The 17072-nt window shown below is 41.8% G+C and overlaps 1 protein-coding gene across 1 annotated transcript in view; it reads right to left on the bottom strand.

The window, feature by feature from the left end:
* PAPPA (pappalysin 1) overlaps positions 1 to 17072 on the bottom strand; it is a 447251-nt gene that overhangs the window by 148089 nt on the left and 282090 nt on the right. The gene's annotated exons all lie outside the window — the stretch shown is intronic.

Here is a 17072-nt window from a genome sequence, read left to right as displayed (position 1 = left end):
ATATGAGCCAATGTCACCAACTAATGGCCTTAAAGGGGTTCTCCAGGAATATAAAAACAAATAATGGAAGGAAATGTCATATAAACAAATGCCTAAATACAATTAACTCCTTCATGACGCTTAACGCATATGTATGTCAAAAGTCATGACCCTGCCTTTGATGCGGGTTTGCACGTCGAGCCCACATCTTTCTCAGAAGATGATTGTTCATTCAATTAGCCATCATGTGCCTTTAAAAGTCACAGGTGCAGCAGAGATGCACCCACAGCTGTAAACCTGTTAAATGCCAAAGTCAATCACTGACAATAGCATTTAACACAGCCCCAAACGGGGAAGGTCACTCCACACTCCCATCGACGGGCCCATGATGTGATCACAGGGCTCATATTGGTTACCAAGACAGCCAGGAGTCAGCTGTTAACCCATGTAGCAGTCATCACAATCCCCCTGTGACAGCTTTCCCGTGGCCGGCATTCATAGGAGACAATGATTTTCACTATACTTATCAACACTGCTATGTTCTGTATAGCACAATAGATCAGATGATCTCAGGTTTAATTCCCCTAAGGGGACTATTAAATGCAGCAAAAAGTAAAAAAAAATTAAAAATGAGAATCAAATTATAGAGAAAATTAAACTGACCAGTAATCGGTGTAAGTAGGAAAAAATCTAAATGCCAAAATTACATTTTTTGGGGGCTGTTGCAACGTTGCAGTAAGATGCAATAAGAGGCAATGAAAACCTCATACCTTCCACAAACAATAGCAGTAAAACAGATTGTAGATTGTGAGCCTTCGCGGGCAGGGTCCTCTCTCCTCCTGTACCAGTTATGACTTGTATTGTTTAAGATTATTGTACTTGTTTTTATTATGTATACCCCTCCTTACATGTAAAGTGCCATGGAATTAATGGCGCTATAACAATAAATAATAATAATAATAAAAATAATAATAATAAAACATCAGCTCAAGGATAAAAAAATAAGCCAACACACAGTCCCGTACCTCAAAAAATAAAAATATTATGGGTCTCGGAAAATGGGGACAAAAGTAAACATTTTTTTAATACAAATTTTTGATTTTTTTTTCCATTACTTAAATAAAGCATAACCTATACATTTTTGTTATCTGCGTACTCGTATTTCCTGGAGAATCATATTGCCAGGTCAGGTCATATAGTAAATAAAGTAAGAAAAAAAAAAAACACTTGTGGAATTGCACTTTGCTTTTGCAATTTCAACGTGCTTGAATTTTTTCCTCTTTCCAGTGCATCACATGATAAAATGAATTATGTCATTCAAAATTACAACTTTTCCCACAAAAAAATCAAACGTTCATATGGCTGTATATGATGAAGAGGAAAAAACAAACAAAAGGAAAAAAAGGGAAAATCACCTGAGGGTGAAGGGTTTAATTAGCAAATCACAATAATTTGGTATCGAGAAGTAATCACTTTAGAATTAAACTGGCAGTCACCTTATAAAACTGGCAGAAACCTGTCATGGTATATGTGAGCAGCCTCTTCTTACCTTAGCACCCCTGTTATCTCCAGTATTAGATCAGATAAACAGGGTGGACAGCAGTCTGAGCAGCTTCTTCTTACCTCACCACTCTTGGTATCTCCAGTATTAGATCAGATACACAGGGTGGACAGCAGTGTGAGCAGCCTCTTCTTACCTCAGCACTCTTGTTATCTCCAGTATTACATCAGAAAGACAGGGTGAAGAGCAGTGTGAGCAGCCTCTTCCTATCTCAACACCCCTAGTATCTCCATTATTAGATCTGATAGACAGGGTTGACAGCAGTGTGAGCAGCCTCTTCTTACCTCAGCACTCTTGGTATATCCAGTATTAGATCAGATAGACAAGGGGACAGCAGCGTGAGCAGCTTCTTCTTATTTCAGCACCCCTGCCTGATATCTCCAGTATTAGATTAGATAGCCAGGGTGGATAGCAGTGTGAGCACTTTTTCTTAACTTAACACCCCTGGTATCTCCATTATTAGATCAGATAGACAGGGTGGACAGCAGTGTGAGCAGCCTCTTCTTACCTCAGCACTCTTGGTATCTCCAGTATTACATCAGATACACAGCGTGGACAGCTGTGTGAACAGCCTCTTCTTACCTCAGCACTCTTGGTATCTCCAGTATTACATCAGATACACAGCGTGGACAGCTGTGTGAACAGCCTCTTCTTACCTCAGCACTCTTGGTGTCTCCAGTATTACATCAGATAGACAGGGTTGACAGCAGTGTGAGCAGTTTCTTCTTACATCAACACCCTTGGGATCTCCATTATTAGATCAGATAGACAGGGTGGACAGCAGTGTGAGCAGCCTCTTCTTACCTCAGCACTCTTGGTATGTCCAGTATTACATCAGATACACAGCGTGGACAGCTGTGTGAACAGCCTCTTCTTACCTCAGCACTCTTGGTATCTCCAGTATTACATCAGATACACAGCGTGGACAGCTGTGTGAACAGCCTCTTCTTACCTCAGCACTCTTGGTGTCTCCAGTATTACATCAGATAGACAGGGTTGACAGCACTGTGAGCAGTTTCTTCTTACATCAACGCCCTTGGTATCTCCATTATTAGATCAGATAGACAGGGTGGACAGCAGTGTGAGCAGCCTCTTCTTACCTCAGCATTTTTGGTATCTCCAGTATTACATCAGATACACAGTGTGGACAGCTTTGTGAACAGCCTATTCTTACCAGAGCACTCTTGGTATCTCAAGTATTACATCAGATAGGCAGGGTTGACAGCAGTGTGAGCGGCCTCTTCTTACCTCAGCACTCTTGGTATCTCCAGTATTACATCAGATACACAGCATGGACAGCTGTGTGAATAGCCTCTTCTTACCTCAGCACTCTTGGTATCTCCAGTATTACATCAGATACACAGCATGGACAGCTGTGTGAGCAGCCTCTTCTTACCTCAGCACTCCTGGTATCTCCAGTATTACATCAGATAGACAGGGTGTACAGCAGTATGAGCAGCCTCTTCTTACCTCAGCACTGCTGGTATCTCCAGTATTAGATCAGATGGACAGGGTGGACAGCAGTGTGAACAGCCTCTTCTTACCTCAGCACTGCTGGTATCTCCAGTATTAGATCAGATGGACAGGGTGGACAGCAGTGTGAGCAGCCTCTTCTTACCTCAGCACTCCTTGTATCTCCAGCATTAAATTAGAATGACAGCGTGGGCAGCAGTGTGAGCTTAAGCACATTTGGTATCTCCAGTAGTATTCTGGAGCACATTTTCCTATATATGAAGGAGGGCGGAGCTTCTACTGCACATGCTCACAGGCTCCTATCCTAACATTCTAGGATAGGTGTCTGTCAATGTTACAAGGTGAGAGCCATTTATTTTAATTCTATACTGATGAACTTCCAAAACAAAAAAATAGTGATTTGATAATTAAATATATTTAGGGATTTATATAAAATTACATTTTCTTTATTCAGGGTTTTCTTTTGTCCCTGGAAAAAGCCTTTAATATTTTGAAACAACTGATGTTTCCAATCTTCTTAGAAATAGTCTGTAGGCTAGGCATTCTCTACAATGTGTTTTATTACTTAAAAGGAATGTATCACCTATATTTTATTTGACTAAAATCAGATACTGAAAGATTTTCTTTTTCTTTGATGTTTTTCTTTTCTGTGCATGATTATTGCATCTTGCTTGAGCTGCTCTTATCAACATTTCGAAATATGATTTAAAGCAGCCACATCGACTATAGAAAACTCAAGACAGAGATATTCATTGACTTCCACGAGAAAGTCATCTAGGCATACACTGTGACCTGTACGGAGGTCATTTTTAAGGGAAGAGGAGGAGGTGAGCTATGACCATTGCCTATTGTGAATAGTCCATATATATTGTAGGTAGTTAGTGTAATCATTCTTGGGATTATGATAAGATGACAAGTGAAAAGTGTATTCTATAGTATAGAGATTTTCAGCCTATTTCGAGGCTCAGAGGCCGGTTTGAAAAGTTCAAGGTTTTATATAGCGAAAGACTTGGAACCTTATAAAACAAACAATAAAAAAACAACAAACAATAAAAAAATCAAAACTATAAATGTAGAGTTGGCAATAGTATAGTGGTATATGAGATGCCTAACAAAAACACAACTCATATTTTGGCTTATTCAAAGGTGCCCCAACTTTTTTTTATTTAACCTCTTTATTCCCGAAGGTGGTTTGCACGCTAATGACCGAGTCAATATTTACAATTCTGACCACTGTCCCTTTATGAGTTAATAACTCTGGAACACTTCAACAGATCCCAGTGATTCTGAGAATGTTTTTTCGGGCCATATTGTACTTCATGACAGTGGTAAAATTTCTTCGATACGACTTGCACAATACAATTTGTTGTGCAATTTCTCTTGAGTAGGAGAATACCCCATATGAGGGAGAAAACTACTGTTTGGGTGCACAGCAGAGCTCAGAAGAGAAGGAGCATCATTTGACTTTTTGAATGTAAAATATCCTGGAATGATTATTGAATGCCATGTCCCACATGAAGAGCCCCTGATGTGCAATCCCCCACTAGTGACCCCATTTTAGAAACTAGACCCCTCAAGAAATGCATTTAGATGCATAATAAGCACCTTGAACCCCCAAGTGCTTCACAGAAAATAATAAAATTACATTTTCCTCACAAAAATGTTGCTTTAGGCTATGTGCACACGTAGGAAAAAGAGGTGCGGAATTTTCTGCACAAAATCTGCATCTCCTGCGGATTTGCCGCAGTTTTTATGCAGAGTTTGTGCGGTTTTTATGCAGAATTGCTGCGGATTTTGTGTGGATTTTCTGCGGATTTTGCCACTGCGGATTTTTAACATGGAGGGGTGCAGAAACGCTGCAGATCCGCACAAAAGAAGTGACATGCACTTCTTTGAAATCCGCAGCAATTCCGCACTGATTTTTCCGCACCGTCTGCACATCTTTTTTTTCCCATTAACTAACATTGTACTGTACATCACAGTGCGGATCTGCAGTGTTTCTGTGCAGTAAAATCCACTGCGGATCCGCAGCAAATCCGCATCATGTGCAGATAGCCTTAGTCCCAAGTTTTTAATTTTCTAAGGGATAATAGGAATTTTTTTTTACAACAAACTAAGGTCCAATTTTTACTGAGTGCGCCAATACCCTACATGTAATCATATATTTTCAGGCACAGTGCAAAGCTCAGAAGGCAAGGAGCACCAGATTTTACTGTTATGGGTTGCAGGTGCCATGACCCACTGGGAGAGCTCATGAGGAGCCAGAACAGCCGAACCCCACATAGGTGGACACATTTTACAACCTACACCTATAAATGAATTCATCTAGGGGTGAAGTGATCATATTGACAAAGCGTATATAGTAGTTTGCGGACTCCATATACAGAGCCCCTAATTGCTAGAAGAGCAGAATCCTCAAAAAGTGACCACATTTTGGAAACTATACCCCTTGGGGAATTTATCTACAAGTGTAGTGCTGATTTTGATTCCATGGGTTTTTTCCAGAAACAAGCAGCAATGAATGTTGCCGAATGAAAATTAAAAACTGCCGTTGTAGTGACCATTACGCTGTAGTGACCAGCAGTCACCAGTACATTATGCCCAGCCTGTGCTTCTGGAGATATGCACCCATAAGTTGGGCAGGCTCTCATTGCTTCAGAAATGCCAAACATGTGGACGCTATATGTGGTTTAGGCACACTGTGGGACTCAGAAGGCATGGGGCATTTGGATTTGGGAGTGCAGAATTTGCTGAATTTCTTTAATTAAATAATAATTTTTATATCACTTTATTCTAAGAGCTATAAACTTTTTTATTTTGCCTCTGATGGAGCTGTATGGTGGCTTGTTTTTTGCAGAACAAGATGACATTTTCATTTTCCACTTTTTGTTCGGCGGTATGATGATAAAGCATTGTGGTTTGCCTTGTTTTTTTTATATGGTGTTCACTAAAGGGGTTAACTAGTGGGACCGTTTTATAAGTCGGGTCATTGTGGACGCGGCAATACCAAATATGTGTACTTTTATTGTTTTTTTATACAAATATTTATGCATACAATATCTTTTGATTTTTTAGCATTATTATTTTATTTTTATTTTAAATATTTTTACAAATATTTATAACTTTTTTTTTTCCTTTCATTTTTTGCAGGCTGATCACTTTTACAGCATGGGGATGCAGCAGCATCCCCATACTATTCAAACTGTCAGCGCTGCACTGTCAGGGAAAGTTGCTGATCATGCACTGCGCATGATCTGCAAGTTTCCTAGCTTTGGTGACCTGGATGTTGTCATCCGGTCACCATGGCACCAATCGGGATCCCGCAAGGTCTCCGATACAAAGGCATAGGGGCTGTCAGTCCTCTGCCTGCTCCGGGAATGCTGCGATCGAACACGATCGATTCGGGAGTTAAAGTGCTGGGAGAAGTGCATGACCGATCCTGGCACTTTTCAGTTGTCTCAATTGTTATGTTTAAATTGGCACTAGGTATATAACTTTATATTGTATCTTTTCTATACACGAGTGGTTCTGGATCCATAGCAAATCACAAAACAGACAAATATACATGTCCCCCCAACTATCCTTAGATATAATAACAAACCATTGGTTTTGGTATTTGTGATAGAAGTGATAACTCGTAATTACCGTACTTTGTTTTAATTAGGTATTGAAGTATCGTAGTAATAAATTATTCTGCATCATAAAGTATGGATGGCTCTTCTCAACCCAATGACATCTGGAAAATCAGGTTTTCTCTAATTAAACTAATTACAGTGATTGCTATGTTGGTATATATTATATATTTAATTACCATTGTTGATACCTCTGAAGAGAAGAGATTTGACATTTATAAATCTCATACAATCTAGTTAGTTGAAATAATTAGAATTCATCAATTGGTGTTTAAAGAATAACCTTTGTTTTATTTTTTTTCCATAAATCAATAGTACACGTGAAAATTAGAAACTTTGCAATATATATTGTCTGAGGAATCTGCCTCTTTCTCTTCTTTCAAAATTCTCAATTCCAGGGTAAAATCTGTATTCAGTGAAGACTGATTGTTACATTTCTGGGATAGGAGATGGCGATTGGTTTTTATAAGACTCTATGTAGTAGGGAAGGGGAGGAGTTCAGCCTCTGGCTCCTCCCTCCTCTTCATAGAATGTTATCAGTACTAACCGCCTATCTCTGTGATGTGAAAATCTGTCTTCACTGAATACAGATTTTACCCAGCAACTGAGAGCTTTGAAAATGAATGATCAGTTGTGATTTTTCCTAGAACATATATTACAAAGTTTTTCATTTTCACGTGTATTATTGAATTATGGAATAAAAATTAAAATGATGATGACTCTTTAAAAAAGAATAAAAATTGATTATGCTAAGTGATTGATACCTTTTAGGCTAGTTTCACATTTGCGTTTAAATCTGCAGCGTTTAATACGCATCTGCAAGGGGTGGAAAAAATGCATATAAATGCGTACAAACGCGGCATTTTTTAGATGCATGCGGTACTGCATGCGGTACAAAAAACCCGCCGCGTTTGTACACGTTTATATGCGTTTTTCCTGCGTTTGCGTTTTTTGTGCGCATGATGAGAAATTTCACAAGAGAAAAATCTAGATAACCAGACACCGCCAATGGGACTACAGAGGGCGTGTATTATGGGATTTCTTTATATAGACCCCTGAATAGCTGTAATCTTCAGATTTTGCTCCTGTATCCAGTGTCATGATGGATCTTCGCATGGAGAGCTTTTATTTCAACCTGGATTTAAGCATCAAGCTGTTTCTTGCCTGTGCTTTTGCTTGGGAGCAAGACAGAAATCACGAAAGATGGAGAAGGAGACAACGTTGGCGTTTTTGGAGACACCCCATTATCGAACTACGTGAGACCCGTGGAGCCTATCACACGCTGTATGGCGAGCTTAATGCAAACCCGGAGAAATTCCATGAACATACAAGGATGTTGCAAGACTCGTTCCGGGATTTGCTTGCTCGTGTCCAAGGAGTCATATGGAGACAGGACACCCAGCTCCGTAGAGCGATTCCACCGGAGGAACGTCTGCTGGTTACATTAAGGTACGTTCCAAATCTAAACCAATGACAGTCCAAATTTTGTGTTTTCTGACATGTATGTTTTGGGTATGTTCCATTCTTTCTATCTATCGCGTAACCACACCATAAATAGAATAGTTTGTAATTTTTGGCGGGTTTCTTTTTCTTACAGATTTCTGGCAACCGGAGAGAGTTTATCATTTCTCCACTTCCAATACTGGCTTGGAATATCCACCCTGTCCGGAATAGTTGCAGACACCTGTCGGGCTTTGTGGAATGTACTCCGGGATGAGTTTATACCCCTACCCACCGTGGACATGTGGCTTGAAATTGCGGAGAAATTCTGGAGTGTGTGTGATTTCCCCAACTGTTTAGGAGTGGTGGATGGAAAGCACATCCGCATTATCAAACCTGCCAGAACAGGATCGGAGTATTTCAACTATAAAAAATATTTTTCTGTTGTGCTCATGGCAATAGCTGATGCGAACTGTCACTTCATCGCCGTGGACATTGGAGCTTTTAGCTGTGGCAACGATTCCCAGATTTTCAAGAACTCGGATATGGGCTGCCGTGTGTATGGCAAAAATTTCAATTTTCCCCCGCCACAGCCTCTCCCCAACACTCAAGGTCCACCGATGCCATTTGTTATGGTTGGGGATGAGGCCTTTCAGATGTGTTAAAACCTACTGAAGCCCTATTCCAGTCAGACTTGAACCACACTAGAAGGATCTTTAACTACAGGCTGACCAGGGCCTGAAGAACAGTAGAGTGTACCTTTGGCATTCTGGTCTCTAAATGGCGCATTCTTGCATCAGCCATAAATCTAAAAGTGGAAACAGTCGACGAGGTGGTCAAAGCCTGTGTGGTTCTTCACAATTATATAATGGCTAAGGAGCAACCCAACATTGAACTGGATGAACCAGTTGCACACCCACTGCCCGATTTCCAGCATCACCCACTGCGGTCAACTGCAGCAGTTGGTCACATGCGGGACCAATTCGCTGCCTTTTTTGATTCAGATATTGGACGTGTGTCATGGCATGACAATGTTGTGTAAATGTCCTGTTGTAGTTAGATCTGTACCATTAATTTTCTGAAATGATAATAACATTTCTCATTAATAAACGTTAGTTTTGGTTGTGTTGACCGTGTCTCCTATGTTTTTCCTCTACAAACAAAGGCTGTCCTAAAACTAGCAGTATTTGGTCTGTATTTAATATCAGTATTTGTAATCCAAAAGCAGGAGCGGGTGTTAAAGGCAGAGGTGGTAGTTATTATGTTAATATCATAATTTACCTCTAATTGTTCCACTCCTTGTTTTGGCTAAATACAGATATAAAATACTGGCCACATACTGCTTGTGTTATGGCAGCCATGTTGCTTTAAGCTTGGTGACGTCATTGCGTCCTGATTCTGTTCTGCAGTATCCATTGGACACAGACTGAAGAGACAATGACTGTCACATTAAAGAGATCTATACTCATCAAGTGAGGTGTCAGAAATAATGAATTCATGATGCACGTATAACAGCCTCATGAATTCACTATTTCTGTCACCTGTGCAGGTGAGCATAGATATGCCGTGTGACCACCATCGCCCCTTCAATTTGTGTGTAATAGATTATGTACACAGAAGAGAAAATGGAGGTTATACAAGGCAGTTCTCTACTCACCAGGTCAGGTGTCCTAACTAATGAGTTTTTTGACACCTGACCTGTTCAGTAGAGTTCTGCCCTGTATTTCCGCCATTTTCTCTTCAGACTGCAACACTAGTCACAGACTAAGCAGAAAGAAGAGATTATGGAGATAATACATCTATTTTTTTGGGCCACCTCATATCTTTATACTAAAGACACACATTGGTGCAGTCTTTTTTTATAACTACTGGAGATATGATGTGGCCCAAAAATTAAGTGTGTGACGAAGTTTCTTATTTGGCACACGGTGTGTGTTGCCGGCGGCGATAGACACAATAAACCAAGCATAATTGGGGAAAATCAAATTGTATTTATTTTTTGACAACCCAAAAAATGTATTTAACTGCGCTGGCTTGGGGTAGAGTGATGTAAACCGGGGGTGTTCAGAACTGAGGCCTGGCTAACCGTGGACGACGCAGAGGTGACTGGAGAAGGGGCAATGAAACTAGTGGGGTCTGGTAGTTTGGGGATGGGGCTTGACACATGAGAGGCTTGAGACACACTGGAAGGGTGAGACAAACCTAACATTACAGACACATTGGGAGGTGAAGGGGGAGGAATGCTAAGAGTCCTCTGTTTTTTTTGTGTGTTTTTTTTTACTTTGCCGGGTTCTGGGAGGTATTGGTGGGCTCATATGGAGTGGCGTGGTGGTGGGTGACTTGACAGGGTCTGGATGCACTGTGTCAGAGTCCATAGTGCTTGTAGAGCGTGCAGCCATGCCAGAGTCCATAGTGCTCATAGAGAGTGCAGCCATGCTAGAGTCCATAGTGCTCGTAGAGCGTGCAGCCATGCCAGAGTCCATAGCACTCGTAGAGCGTTCAGCCATGCCAGAGTCCATAGTGCTTGGAGAGCAGAAGGCCATGCCAGGGTCCTGCTGCATCGTGGTGGTGGCGGTACGGAAGGCCATGCCAGGGTCCTGCTGCATCGTGGTGTCAGTAGAGGAGGTCCAAGCAGGAGCAGCGGTTGTCATGGTGGTGACGGTGGGATGTCCAACTGCACTCGGCATGGTGCTGGCGCTGTAGTGGTGTCCGGCAGTGGAAGGCATTGAGGTGGCTGTGCAGTGGTATGCAGCAGAGGTCGGCATTGAGGATAATAGTGACAGTGAAGGCACAGTTGGATATGCCGACACTGCTGCATAGCATGCACGTAAGCAGAATTGCAGGCCTGCATGACACTAAGCTGGAGATCAGGAGTTAGGTGTTCTGACATGCCCTGCTCAATTTGGTTAAAAAAATGATGTGCTGGCCCCTGGAGGTCGGCTTTCACTTGATCAAGGCTTTTGGTGACCTCCTGGATACGAGCATTCAAGAGGCTATGTGAAACATCCATTCGGTCACCCAAAGCCTTGATTGCTTCATGTAAAACCGAGCTCATGTACAAAAACTCGGGCATGAGTGACCTGTCTGAAGCCCTCTGCCGCTGCCGGGAGGAGCCCCAAAAAAAAGGGGCAGTGGAAGAGGACTGTGAAAGGGGAAGACCTGATGGACCAGCTCCCTGGTCTCCAGTTAGTGTGGAAGGCCCACTTGCTGCTGCACTGCTGGATGGCTGGGACGGGTCTGCGGCTGTCGGATGAAGGACCACTCCAGAACCTGGGCCAACAGTAGTGCTCCATGTGCTGTGAAAAAAGGAAAAACAAACTTAATATAAAAAAATAACCAGACACAAAATCCTGTGGAATATAAAAATACAGATTATGGCAATACAATACAACTTAATGCACGTGATAAATACTTACGTTCTCTGGGCAAGGACCAGTCTTAAAAATGCCAGAACACGATGGTATTTATATCTTCGGATCCTTGCTCCTGAACCACTGGGAACACGACTCTCTTGACGCAGGTCCTTGTTGAAGCAGTCCTTCATCGAACGCCACCTTGTTTTGACTTTGGCCACTGTTAAAAAAAAAATCATTATGGTCAGAAAAATGACTTTTGGCCGTGCTCACACAACTGTGTTTGATGACAGAAACTCCAGAGAGTTTCTGTCATCACACATAGTCGAGTGAGCACGGCCAAGGTCTCTGCTGCTTCACACTGCAATGCAATACTTACCAAATGCAGTTCGGACCAGAGTCGGGGCGTTGTCCCAGCCATCCCACATCTCTTTTGCCACCTCATTCCATAGACGCTGCATCGTGACGTTGTTTGAGTGCAGTGGATCCCGGGTGTCCCACAACGGGACTCGCTCCTGGACCAGGGAGATGAGGAGGTCATTCTCAATTAGATCATTCTCCCGTTGTGGAACCTAAAAATTAAATAAAGTCATTAAAGTTTGGTCAATTAACATGAGGAAAAGAAAGAAAAAAGATGCTGAGAAATGGCATGAATAGGAAAGTCAACATACAAAAGGATTCCAGAAGAAAAAAGTAAAGAAATACGAATGGAAAGAAAGGAAGATTCAAGAATATTACACTGAGGATACATAAAACAGTCAGCCTTGTATACGCACCCGCTGCCGTCTTTCAACCCGACCTTGACTCCGCTACTCCTGCCCAGTCTCTGCCGCAGATGAAGAAGAGCTCTAAAAAAATGAAAAACAAAAATTGTCCCATGTGTGGATGTGACAGTGAATACTTACCAATCGGACGAGGCAAGTACTCACCTCACTGACATGCTCGACTTCCGATGGCCCAGGAATAAACTCCTCATGAGAAGTAGCCGAAGAAGAAGACATTCTGATGCATGTAGAAAGAAAGAAATGGCAGAAATTAGGACATGTAGAGACAGAAAATAGAAAATAAAGGCATTGGCTAGGATATACTCACATTGTTCAGAGTCTGGTTTCCTCCAAGGTGCTTGTGTCTGTCTGCTCTGCTTCAGTGTCTGCTGAGTAGTGACCTGCAAATGTCCACTGCCTCCCTTTATCACCTACTATATGGGGGGTGGCTTATCAGTGTCTAGACATGTTTTTTTCAATTGAAATGCATGCGTTCACGAACGCAACCAAACGCATGTGCTTCTGAACGCATGCGTTTAGATTGACAGCAATGCGTTTTTTTGGCGCAAACCTTGCGCAATCGACCGCATGCGTTTCCAGGCGGCAAATTGACGCCTCTAAAAATTACTACATGTTGCATTTCCGCGCCAAGCCACAAACGACGAAACGACGCATGCATCATCAAACGCGGCAAAACGCGAACAATCACAAACGCATGCGTCCCTAATGTTAAATATAGGAATACACAACGCATGCGGATATATGCGGTACAAATGCTGCATACACAAACGCAAATGTGAAACCAGCCTTAGAGGCTAATTGAAAAGGTATGACAAATAGAAAGCTTTCATTACTACTTCGATCTCTTTATCAGCTATGGTGTAACCCAATATCTAAAGCAGTGTTCCCCAAGTCCGGTCCTCAAGAGCCACCAAAAGGTCATGTTTTGAAGATTTCCTTACTAGTGCACAGGTGATAGAATTCTTGCCTGTCCACGTGATGCAAATATCACCTGGGCAAAGCGAAGGAAATCCTGAAAACATGACCTGTTGGTGGCTCTTGAGGACTGGAGTTGGGGAACATTGATCTAAAGCAGTGTTCCCCAAGTCCGGTCCTCAAGAGCCACCAACAGGTCATGCTTTGAGGATTTCCTTAGTATTGCACAGGTGAAAGATTTTTTGCTTGTTCACGTGATGCAATTATCACCTGGGCAAAATAAAGGAAATCCTGAAAACATGACCTGTTGGTGGCTCTTGAGGACTGGAATTGAGGAACATTGATCTAAAGAGTCAAATAATTGAGCTATTGAGTTATACCATGGCTGATGAAGAAAACTGGGCAGTCTCGTAAGATTACTATTTGTTATCATTAGTGATGAGCAAACATGCTCGGACAAAGCTGTCTAACAGTAGTGAAAGGACTTGAACATACTTTCCGAGCATGCTGAAGACACTCGGTTAGCCACAAGCATGCTCATATAGCGCCTTATAGCAGCACGTTCGCTCATCACTAGTTATCTTATTATTTAGCCATTAAAAGGTATCCTCAATTTTCAAGGTATCCTCAAGGTACATAGTATCCTCAATTTTCAATTTTTTTTAATCTACTGGTTAAAACGGTGCAAAGATATATTTTTACAGTAGTTAATATTTTATAAGGAATGAGCAACCATTAGCAGAAGAATATTATCTATGATTTATCCAGGGGAAATAAGATACAAGAGATCAAGTGCAGCTTTTAAAATCAAAGTTGCTTCAAGTTATAATAAAATATTAGACTTAGGTGGACGTGAATCTCTGGAGATCTTGTTTTACAAGCAAACAGCACACCAAATGGAATTTTTAGATTCTCAATCATCCAGAGAATGAGATTTCTAAATCATACATTGGAATTGTTTCCATTAAGTCTGAGACAGGTAGGTAAGCATGAATGGGTTCAAAAGCTGTAAGCAGTCATTTCTGGTGACACTGATGCCTTCTAATGTCGTCAGGTCACAGATACCTCTTTTGTAGGCAGGTATAGAGGTTTAGAATTTGTCATTTTCAACCTCATGTTGTATTGATATGAATTAGAGATGATTATAGATGTGCAAATTTATTTGAGTGGAATTGAATTGTACTGAAATATATATATACAGTGGGGCAAAAAAGTATTTAGTCAGTCAGCAATAGTGCAAGTTCCACCACTTAAAAAGATGAGAGGCGTCTGTAATTTACATCATAGGTAGACCTCAACTATGGGAGACAAACTGAGAAAAAAAAATCCAGAAAATCACATTGTCTGTTTTTTTAACATTTTATTTGCATATTATGGTGGAAAATAAGTATTTGGTCAGAAACAAACAATCAAGATTTCTGGCTCTCACAGACCTGTAACTTCTTCTTTAAGAGTCTCCTCTTTCCTCCACTCATTACCTGTAGTAATAGCACCTGTTTAAACTTGTTATCAGTATAAAAAGACAACTGTGCACACCCTCAAACAGTCTGACTCCAAACTCCACTATGGTGAAGACCAAAGAGCTGTCAAAGGACACCAGAAACAAAATTGTAGCCCTGCACCAGGCTGGGAAGACTGAATCTGCAATAGCCAACCAGCTTGGAGTGAAGAAATCAACAGTAGGAGCAATAATTAGAAAATGGAAGACATACAAGACCACTGATAATCTCCCTCGATCTGGGGCTCCACGCAAAATCCCACCCCGTGGGGTCAGAATGATCACAAGAACGGTGAGCAAAAATCCCAGAACCACGCGGGGGGACCTAGTGAATGAACTGCAGAGAGCTGGGACCAATGTAACAAGGCCTACCATAAGTAACACAATACGCCACCATGGACTCAGATCCTGCAGTGCCAGACGTGTCCCAATGCTTAAGCCAGTACATGTCCGGGCCCGTCTGAAGTTTGCTAGAGAGCATTTGGATGATCCAGAGGAGTTTTGGGAGAATGTCCTATGGTCTGATGAAACCAAACTGGAACTGTTTGGTAGAAACACAACTTGTCGTGTTTGGAGGAAAAAGAATACTGAGTTGCATCCATCAAACACCATACCTACTGTAAAGCATGGTGGTGGAAACATCATGCTTTGGGGCTGTTTCTCTGCAAAGGGGCCAGGACGACTGATCCGGGTACATGAAAGAATGAATGGGGCCATGTATCGTGAGATTTTGAGTGCAAACCTCCTTCCATCAGCAAGGGCATTGAAGATGAAACGTGGCTGGGTCTTTCAACATGACAATGATCCAAAGCACACCGCCAGGGCAACGAAGGAGTGGCTTCGTAAGAAGCATTTCAAGGTCCTGGAGTGGCCTAGCCAGTCTCCAGATCTCAACCCTATAGAAAACCTTTGGAGGGAGTTGAAAGTCCGTGTTGCCAAGCGAAAAGCCAAAAACATCACTGCTCTAGAGGAGATCTGCATGGAGGAATGGGCCAACATACCAACAACAGTGTGTGGAAACCTTGTGAAGACTTACAGAAAACGTTTGACCTCTGTCATTGCCAACAAAGGATATATTACAAAGTATTGAGATGAAATTTTGTTTCTGACCAAATACTTATTTTCCACCATAATATGCAAATAAAATGTTAAAAAAACAGACAATGTGATTTTCTGGATTTTTTTTTCTCAGTTTGTCTCCTATAATTGAGGTCTACCTATGATGTAAATTACAGATGCCTCTCATCTTTTTAAGTGGTGGAACTTGCACTATTGCTGACTGACTAAATACTTTTTTGCCCCACTGTATATTAAAAAAAAATCATTTTTGAGAAAACGGTCTTTGTAATTTTGCTGTGTGTGCATTCTTCCAACTGGTGGCTAGCTAGCCATCTTCTTGTTGCCCGCTTCCCGCCACCTGGTTCTCAGAATTGCCTCTTCTATTCCCTTTTGAGAGCCACATCTTCCAGTCTGTTCACGCAAGGCCGGTACTTTTGGCCATGACCAATCCTCAGAGGTCACTGTGACATCATGGACTTGTGACATGCAGTGACTTTCGAGACCTGGTCACAACTGGAAGCCCCGACCAAGAGTGAACAGATCAAAGATGCTACAGCAGAAAGAAGAAGTCCAGTCTGCTTGCTGCCACCCATCCTTTCCTCGGGGTCTCTATGTGCCTTCTTAGCTCCAGCCTGTTCACTTGCAGATGGAAGTCAAGACCGTGACCAGAATTCAAAGGTCACTGCGCACTGGACATCCAAAACATCACAATGATCTCTGAGGCCTGGTTACGGCTGGAAGTCCAGGCCTTGAGTGACCAGGCTGGAAGATGAGGCTGTCAATGGGGCACAGAAGAGTTAGGTCTGAGGACAGGACAGCAGGCATTGAGGAGGGGCTGGACAGGTAGGCGGTAAAGACAGAGCAAGCTTTTTTTTTTCATTTTTACATCTTATGTTTAGTATGCGGTCTGGAGAAAGGCCCCAGAATATGGTAAGGGATATACAATTTGAGGAGAATAACTGTGTCAGGAAAATCTGCGCAATTAAGAGAATTCAAATTGTGTCAGTTCCTCTTATCTCTAGAGATGAGTGGACCAATTTGATGCAAATCAAATTTGTGTACAATTTTTTAGGAATTTACTGAACCTAGTGAATTTGAACAATTTGTTATTCGATCCCAGCAAATCATTTAAAATGTTTAGATTGCAGAAGACCACATCTGACAGAGAAGGCTTACATGATGTCTGGTATGTCCTAGTGGGCTTCCTCGTAATGCCTTGCAGCTATCACCTTACATGGTATAACACAGGAGGGACTATCATATTATGTATAAAAGCCGAGGAAGGGAATTCAGCAACCATTCTCGGTGTGAATTTACTCAGTGAAATGATGTCACGGAAGAGAAAGCCAGAAAAACACTGAATAAACATTACAGACA

This window comes from Ranitomeya imitator, chromosome 2 (genome assembly GCF_032444005.1).
Source record: "Ranitomeya imitator isolate aRanImi1 chromosome 2, aRanImi1.pri, whole genome shotgun sequence".
Taxonomy (NCBI): Eukaryota; Metazoa; Chordata; class Amphibia; order Anura; family Dendrobatidae; genus Ranitomeya; species Ranitomeya imitator.
Note: the sequence above shows the minus strand (reverse complement) of the source record. Positions and strands in the feature narration are given on the sequence as shown.